Below are 8,509 nucleotides of genomic sequence, written 5' to 3' on the forward strand. Positions count from 1 at the left end.
CTTCCCCTTTTCCCTCTGCTCCCTCTCTGCCCCCCTTCACCTCCCCTCAGCTAAGCCCCCTTTCCCCCTTTTCCCTCTGCTCCTCTCCCCTCTCTCCCCCTCCCCTCAGCACTGTGCTCATTTGTATATATTTTTATTACCCTATTTATTTTGTTAATGAGGTGTACATCCCCTTGATTCTATTTATCGTGATTATGTTGTCTTGTTTTTTGTCCATCTGTCTCCCCCGATTAGACTGTAAGCCCGTCACTGGGAGGGGATTGTCTCTATCTGTTGCCGAATTGTACATTCCAAACACTTAGTACAGTGCTTTGCACATAGTAAGCGCTCAATAAATACTATTGAAGGAATGAATGAATAGTCACAGGTGAATGTTTCCATCTTCTCTGTTTCTGTACAGTGGCCTGCTTTGATGCGGCACTGTGGAGACAATGGGCCTGAGGGCTATGAACTGGGAGAAGAAAAGTACTCTACCTTTTTTTTTTTTTAATGGCATTTGTTAAGCGCTTACTACAAGCAGAATGGCTCAGTGGGAAGAGCCAGGGCTTGGGAGTCAGAGGTCATGGGTTCGAATCCCGGCTCTGCCACTTGACAGCTATGTGATTGTGGGCAAGTCACTTAACTTCTCTGTGCCTCAATTACCTCATCTGTAAAATGGGGATTAACTGTGAGCCTCACGTGGGACAACCTGATCACCCTGTATCTACCCCAGCGCTTAGAACAGTGCTCTGCACATAGTAAGCGTTTAACAAATACCAACATTATTATTATTACTATGTGTCAGGCACTGTACTAAGCGCTGGGGTAGATACAAGCTTATCCAGTGGGAGACTGTCCCTGTCCCACATGGGGCTCACCATCTTATTTCCTATTTTACAGATGAGGTAACTGAAGTCCAGAGAAGTTAAGTGACTAGCCCGAGGTCACACGGTAGGCAAGTGGAAGAGCCGGGTTTAGAACCCCGGTCCTTCTGACTCCCAGCTCTGTACTCTAGCCACTAGGCCACACTACTTCTCTGCTTGCCCAGCTAAGTCTTCTGTAAAATGGCAAAAATCTCATTAATTTACCCTACTGAGTCATGAGGCCTGTCTGAGGGACTGTAAGGACAGTAAAGCCCTTTATAAATATTAATATTGAACATAATCCACCTCTCAGGTTCACACCTGGAGAGTTTCCAGTATTCTACCAGTCTCGTATATGGGAGGGAGAGTCAAACAGAGGCATATCTATCCATTCCATTCACAGCTTGGCCAGTGGCTAGCGAGTGGAAGGCCATCTGTTACAAGTCAAAACTCACCTGTACTGGGCAACAGCGGCACGGGAGAGAGTCGAGGGCGGAGACTTAGGTTGACTGCGCAGAAGGAGGCAATGGTAAGCAACTTCCGTATTTTTACCGAGAAAACTCTCTGGATCCACTACCAGAACGATTGCAGTTGGAAGTGGGGTGTTCTGGGAGAGTTGTGTCCATGGTGTCGCTGTGGGCCGGACATGACTCGACAGCATGAGACAAAAACAACAAGTGTGGAATCAGTCATATTTACTGAGCACTTACCATGTACTGTACTAAACACTTGGGAGAGTACAATAGAACAGAGTTGGCAGACTCGTTCCCTGCCCACAAGGAGCTGTGGACAGTCTAGAGGTGGAGACAGATATTAAAATAAATTTCAGATATGTACATAAGTGCTAAGGGGGAAAGGAGAGAGGCAATTTGGAGAGCTCTATTAGCACTGAGAGTTATCTCGTTGGTCCGCAATCCAAATAGTTTGGATTTAGAGACACGATTGGGTTCGCCTTTGGCCCTGTATTCAAAACTATTAGTGCACCTGGACTCTAACTAACTGTAACTCTAATCCGGCTGCTCCCCTAAGCGGCAGGAAGTTTTGAAATTATTCTGTGACGGATTGCGTAAATTCTCTCTGACTCTGTGTGTGGGTGGAGGGCTGGTGGGCTGAGGGCTGGGGCCTCTGCCAGCCTCTTCACTGGGAACCCCAAAGAAGACAGCGTGTGGAATCAATCAGCGGTATTTATTGAGTTCCTCCTAGATCCAGGGCACTGTACTAAGCACAGGGGAGGCAGTCCAGCAGAGTTGGTAGGCACGTTCCTGGCCCAGAGCTGACGGCCTAGAGGAGGAGACAGACAATAAAATATAGCACAAATAGGGACAGAAGTGCAGTGGGGCAGAGGGTGGGTGAGTAGCAAGGGCTTAAAGGGCACGGATCCTCTAAGCACGGAGTGCATAGGTGACGCAGAAGGGAGAGGGAGTAGGGGAGGTGAGGGCTTAGCTGGGGAAGGCCTCTTGGAAAAGATGGGACTTCTGTAAGGCTTTGAAGGTGAGAAGATGTTAGGAGACATGATCCCTGTCCTCAAGGAGTTTACAATCTTAACGGAAGATTGGAATGTTTAGGATGGATGTGGCAGTTAGGATAGGGTGGTCCAGGTTGTAGTAGGGAGGAGACATGAAGCAAACTGGCTACCTTTTACTGTTATTTTTGATTTGGTTTATTAATAAGAGTTGTGGTATTTGTGTCTCGCTTATAACGTGCCAAGCACTGTATTAAGTGCTGGGGTAGATACAAGATAATCAGGTCTGACACGGTCCCTGTCCCACTTGGGGATCACAGTCTAAGTAGGAGGGGAAACGGGTATTGAATTCCCATTTTACGGATGAGGAAACGGAGGCACAGAGAAGTGAAGTGACTTGCCCAAGGTCCCACAGCAGACAAGTGGCAGAACCAGAATTAGAACTCAGGTCCTCCTGACTCCCAGGCCTGGGGTCTTCCCACTGGTATACTATCTCAAAAGGTAACCCCGGGGTAAACAGCTGAGTGAGAGAAAGCATTTTGGCAGGAATAATGAGAGGTGGGCTTCTTCCCAGGGCTTCGTTCAGTGCTCGAAGCATGGTAAAGGCTGAATAAATCTTACCGTTTGATTGAGGACTGAGAGGTGGGTCTTGAATACTCACCTGTTTTTTTCCAGGAATTGCTTGTTAGTGCCACAAATTTCTGGGATGCCCATATTGAGATATATTTCCAATCTGTTTGCAAGATTTCCCACCGCAGTATGCTATAAATCTCACAGAAAATCCCTGAATCAGTCATTTTGTGAACTACTTTCTGCTGATTTGTCTTGGAAGTGCACAGACCGTGAAACCATTCTAGGTGCTCGATATCAATGTGAAGTTGGGGGTGGATGGATCAACCATCTGACCTCCGAAGAGCCTTCCAACCTTAGGATTTAGTGAACCAACAGAGGCACAAACCATGTCAATATTCTTCTCCCCGCCTTCTTTAACTCACATAAAGACAATGGACTTTGGATAGTTTTGCAAAGTCGGAGCAGCATGACTGAGTATCAGGGAGATGGAAAAAGTCTGAAGTTGTATATTAGCCCGGGATCGGTCATTTCCACTCACCACTCCGTGGTCCTGTTGAGACCTAAAAATCCACTTCTAAATCTTCCCTTCTGGGTAGCAACACCATCATGCTTAAGTCCCTAAAGGGAGAGTGGAAAACTGGGGCAGGTTTCTGGCTACAGTCAATCAGGAGTATTTACTGAGAGCCTATTGCTTGCAAAGCACTATACTAGGCACTTGTTTGGAAACAAAGCACATTTCTTTTGCCCTCAGAGAGCTCATAATATAAAACAAAAAAATATTAACAAAGAGTGAGAGAAAGAAAAGTAAGCAGCGTGGCCTAATAATAATGTTGGTATTTGTTAAGCGCTTACTATGTGCCGAGCACTGTTCTAAGCGCTGGGGTAGACACAGGGAAATCAGGTTGTCCCACGTGGGGCTCACAGTCTTAATCCCCATTTTACAGATGAGGTAACTGAGGCACAGAGAAGTTAAGTGACTTGCCCAAAGTCACACAGCTGACAAGTGGCCGAGCCGGGATTCGAACCCATGAACTCTGACTCCAAAGCCCGTGCTCTTTCCACTGAGCCACTCTGCTTCTCTAAGTGCATAGTGCCTAGTGCATAGAGCTCGGGTCTGGGAGTCAGAAGGCCCTGGGTTCTAATCCCAGCTCTGCCACTTGTCTGCTGTGTGACTTTGGGCAAGTCATTTCGCTTCTCTGTGCCTCAGTTACTTCATCTACAAAATGGGGATTAAGACTGAGACCCCTGTGTGGGACAGGGACTTTGTCCAACCTGACTAGCTTGTAGCGCTACGTAGCGCTTACTATGGTACCTGGCACACAGTTAAGCGCTTAACAAATACAGTAAAAAAGTAAATATTTTTACTTTTAACTGTTAAACTCTTATATTTGCTACTAATTTGAGACTCTATAATCACAACTGGACCCAAGAAGAGCCAGTCACAGGTTGGCGGCCCCTGCCTCAATCTATTGAAAATTGGGTCTTGTGCAAACTAGGTGCCATTGATGGTGATGGTAATACAGGGGATCGATAGGAGGAGGTGGGTGATAGCCATATGAAGTCACAGGGAGAACTAATGGAATTTTTGAAAGCTTTTGGCAAATTAAACCCCCAAGCGATCATGATCCAAAGCCATTATTGATAAGAATGCAGATTTTTTTTTCAAGCCTGGAAATCAGAGGACCTGGGTTCTAATTCCAGCTCTACCACTTGTCTGCTGTGTGACTTTGGGTAAGTCGGTTCACTTCTCGGTGCTTCAGTTTCCTCATCTGTAAAATGGGAATGAAATACTCATTCTTCCTCCCCCTTAGTTAGTGAGCTCCATCAATCGATCAGTCGATCCCCTGTAGACTGAGCTCATTGTGGGCAGGGAATGGGTCTGCCAACTCTATTGTTTCCTACTCTCCCAAGCGCTTAGTACAGTGCTCTGCACACAGTAAGCGCTCAATAAAGATGATCGATTGATTTTCTTTCTTCCTCCCTTCTGTAATTCCTTTCAATGTCTGCCTCCCCAGCTAGGCTGTAAGCTACTTGAGAGCAAGGATTGGGTCTACTAGCATGGCTTGGTGGAAAGAGCACTGTTCTGGGAGTCAGAGGACCTGGGTTCTAATCCCGACTCCGCCACTTGCCTGCTGAAAGACTTTGGGCAGGTCACAACTGCTCTGTGCCTCAGTTTCTTCATCAATACAATTGGGGATTCAGTAGCTGTTCTCCCTCCCACCTCATCTGTGAGTCCCAAGTAGAACAGGGACCCTGTCCAATAGGATGATCTTGCATCTCCTCCAGCACTTAGTTCACATAGTGAGTGCTTAACAAATACCATAATTATTCATTATAGCATTTATTAAGCACTTACTGTATGCCAGAGCACTGTGCTAAAGGTTGAGGTACATTCAATCTTAGAGGTAGTTTTACTGTCTGTTATGATAATAATGGTGTTTGATTAAAATGGTGTTCGATAAGTGCTTTCTTTGTATCAAGCACTGTTTTAAGTGCTTGGGGTTGATTAGACTGTGAGCCGTTTGTGGAGGGGGATTGTCTTTATTTGCTGCTAAATTATACTTCCCAAGCACTTAGTACAGTGCTCTGCACACAGTGAGTACTCAATAAATACGATTGAATGAATGGATGAATGAATACAAGTTACTGAAGTTGGACATAGCACCTCTCCCACATGGGGCTCACAGTCTCAGTAGGAGGGAGAACAGGTATCGAATCTCCATTTAACAGTGGCGAAAACTGAGGCACAGAGAAGTTGAGTGACTTGCCCGAGCTCGTGCTCATTCCAGTAAGCCACACTGCTTTCCTCTGCCTCGATGTCTTTTGGCTTTCCTACCCATTCCACTCAGTTTGGGGGGAAAAGGCATCACGTATCCGCTCTCTTTCATTCATTCATTCATTCATTAATTCATTCAATCGTATTTATTGAGCACTTAGATAAATAAATGCACATCATTAGTAAAATAAATAGAGCAATAAATATGTACAAATATATACAAGTGCTGTGGGGAGGGGAAGGGGGTAGAGCAGAAGGAGGGGGTAGGGGCGATGGGGAGGGGAGGAGGAGCGGAGGGAAAGGGAGGGCTCAGTGGAGGAGGTGAGCTCTCAGTAGGGCTTTGCAGCGGGGAAGAGAGTAAGTTTGGTGCCTTTCTCCCAAAGGATGGTGACTTTAACTTGAGGATCATCTGACAATCGATGAAGGCACCTGCAATTCAACACATTTTATGCCAAAGTGGGGCCCATTTCAACCCTCCTATTTCATGCACTTCCATATAACCCTGGGGAAAATCTTAGTGGAGAGCTAAAGGAAGGCTGTGCGTAAACTGAAAATAATCAATCACTGGTATTGATTGAGCGTTTAATGTGTGCAGGGGTGGAGCAGAGGTGAGCCCCACGAGGGTTCATTCATCCATTCAATCGTATTTATTGAGCGCTTACTGTGTGCGGGACAATACAACAATAATCAGACACGTTCCCTGACCACATCGAGCTTACGGTCTAGAGGGCTGGGGACTCTGTCTAATTCCCACCTCTGTATGTTCTCCCATCACCTAATACAGTGCTTTGCACACAGTCAGACCTGAATAAATGCTCTTACTACTGCTCTTACTCTAAGGGGAGCATCTCCTGACCATTTTGCCACAACCTAAGAGGAGCAGAGCTCCCCAGAACACTCCCTTCCCCCCACACCGCCATTTCCAGTCCAGGAGGCAAATGACTTACTAAAAATAAGTGCGGTATTACTCCCTTAACACCCCTGTTGCGTTGGGAGACTGCAGGCACACATTTCCAGTTGCTCATCTGTGAACTGAGCTAGCGATTGGTTTGCGCAATTCCTTACCTGGGGGGTGGGAAGTGCTACAGAATGATCTCTAAAGAGCTAGTTAAGAGCTTGTTGTAACCTGCTTAATGAGGCACTGAAGAATGTGCCAAGGTGGACTGGAAAAAAGTAATGAGAGGGACAGGAGGGCTTTTTTTGTGTGTGTGCCGTTGTTGGGGGCTGGTGAGCGAGAATGAGTCCATCACCTCCCCTGTACCACCTGTAAACTGGTGAGGGGAACAGTTGATGCAGACACCCAGCTTTTTAATTTCAAACCCATTTCCTCTGCCGGGCTGCCTCCCACCAGAGTGTAGTTTACAACCAGAGACGGGTGCAGGAAATGAGACTCAAATTGTTGTTTTGCCCAGTAAGACAACGATAATAATAATAATAATTGTATTTGTTAAGTACTTACTATATGCCAGGCACTGTACTAAGCGCTGGGGTGCATATAAGCAAACTGAATTGATACAGTCCCTGTCCCATGGGGGGCTCACAGTCTCGATCCCCATTTTACAGTTGAGGTAACTGAAGCCCAGAGAAATGAAATGAGTTGGGCACGGTCACACAGCAGGCAAGTGGCAGAGCTGGGATTAGAACCCATGACCTTCTGATTCCCAGGCCCGTGCTCTATCCACTAGGCCTTGCTGACATCGTCAATATCTTTAATGTTGAGTAAGAAATATAAAGCACGAAAACAATCCTTCTTCTTGCTCACTCACCTCCATGTTCCTGTACCTCCCCTCCTGTCTCCCCCGCCCATTCTCACCTCAGGCCTTCCCAGACCAAGCTCCACTTTTCCTCATCTCCGGCTTCCTCCTGCTTCGCCCCGACTTGCTTTCTTTGCTCTTCCCTCTTCTCCCAGCCCCACAGCACTTATGTATATATATCTGTAATTTTATTTATCTGTATTGATGTCTGGGTCCCCCCCCGCCCCACCTCAGACTATGAGCTCGTTGTTGGTGGGGATGGTCACTCTATTGTTATATCGTACTTTCCCAAGCGCTTAGTAATAATAATGATAATGTTGGTATTTGTTAAGCGCTTACTATGTGCAGAGCACTGTTCTAAGCGCTGGGGAGATACAAGGTCATCAGGTTGTCCCCCATGGGGCTCACAGTCTTCATCCCCGTTTTACAGATGAGGTAACTGAGGTAACAATTATTATCATTATTACTAAGCGCTTGGAATGGACAATTCGGCACCAGTTAGAGACCATCCCTGCCCAGTGACGGGCTTAGTCTAAACGGGGGAGGCTCTTAACAGACACCATCATCATCATCATTACTAATAGTCGTTTATGGTGCGCAAAGCACTGTAGTGAGCACTGGGAAGGGATGAGATCGGTGGTTCGCTTCAAAGTAACTCCGACTTTCTATCCGCCCCCCTTCCACTCTTCAGAGAATGAAAGAGAGAGAGAGAGGGGGGAGTCGGCTCGGTTAGGGAAGGGGAGAGGGGGAACAGGTCCGCCTGTGGGAGTCGAGCCCCTCCCGCTGCCCCTCCTCACGGCCGGCCGGCCTTTCGGATGGTGCAATCTCGAGGCGACCTTGCACAGGCGGGGAAGTTATAGAATGAGAGGAGATGGAGATGTGGGGATCACGCCCCCTGCTCGTGGAGCTTTCCCCCCCCCGCCCCCATTCCCCTCCCCACCCTCCGATCCTCCCCGGCCAATGAGGCGGCGCGTCCTGCCCAAGGCGCCAATCGGAGGAGCTTTGGAGACAAAGGGCCCGTGAAAGGGACCAATGGGAAAACGGGGGCTGGGGGGGGAGGGGGGAGCGTTGGAGCGCCGGGTGGCGAGCGCGGAGCGCTGCA

At 47.5% G+C, this 8,509-nt stretch overlaps 1 non-coding gene across 1 annotated transcript; it reads left to right on the forward strand.

The window, feature by feature from the left end:
- The first annotated feature begins 1,145 nt into the window (after window positions 1-1,145).
- On the forward strand, window positions 1,146-1,287 carry LOC114808579. Its single transcript, XR_003756426.1, has one exon. It is a non-coding gene; the product is annotated as a small nucleolar RNA SNORA7 (small nucleolar RNA).
- The last annotated feature ends 7,222 nt before the right edge of the window (window positions 1,288-8,509 follow it).

The sequence above is a fragment of the Ornithorhynchus anatinus genome, chromosome X5 (genome assembly GCF_004115215.2).
Source record: "Ornithorhynchus anatinus isolate Pmale09 chromosome X5, mOrnAna1.pri.v4, whole genome shotgun sequence".
NCBI classification, from domain to species: Eukaryota; Metazoa; Chordata; class Mammalia; order Monotremata; family Ornithorhynchidae; genus Ornithorhynchus; species Ornithorhynchus anatinus.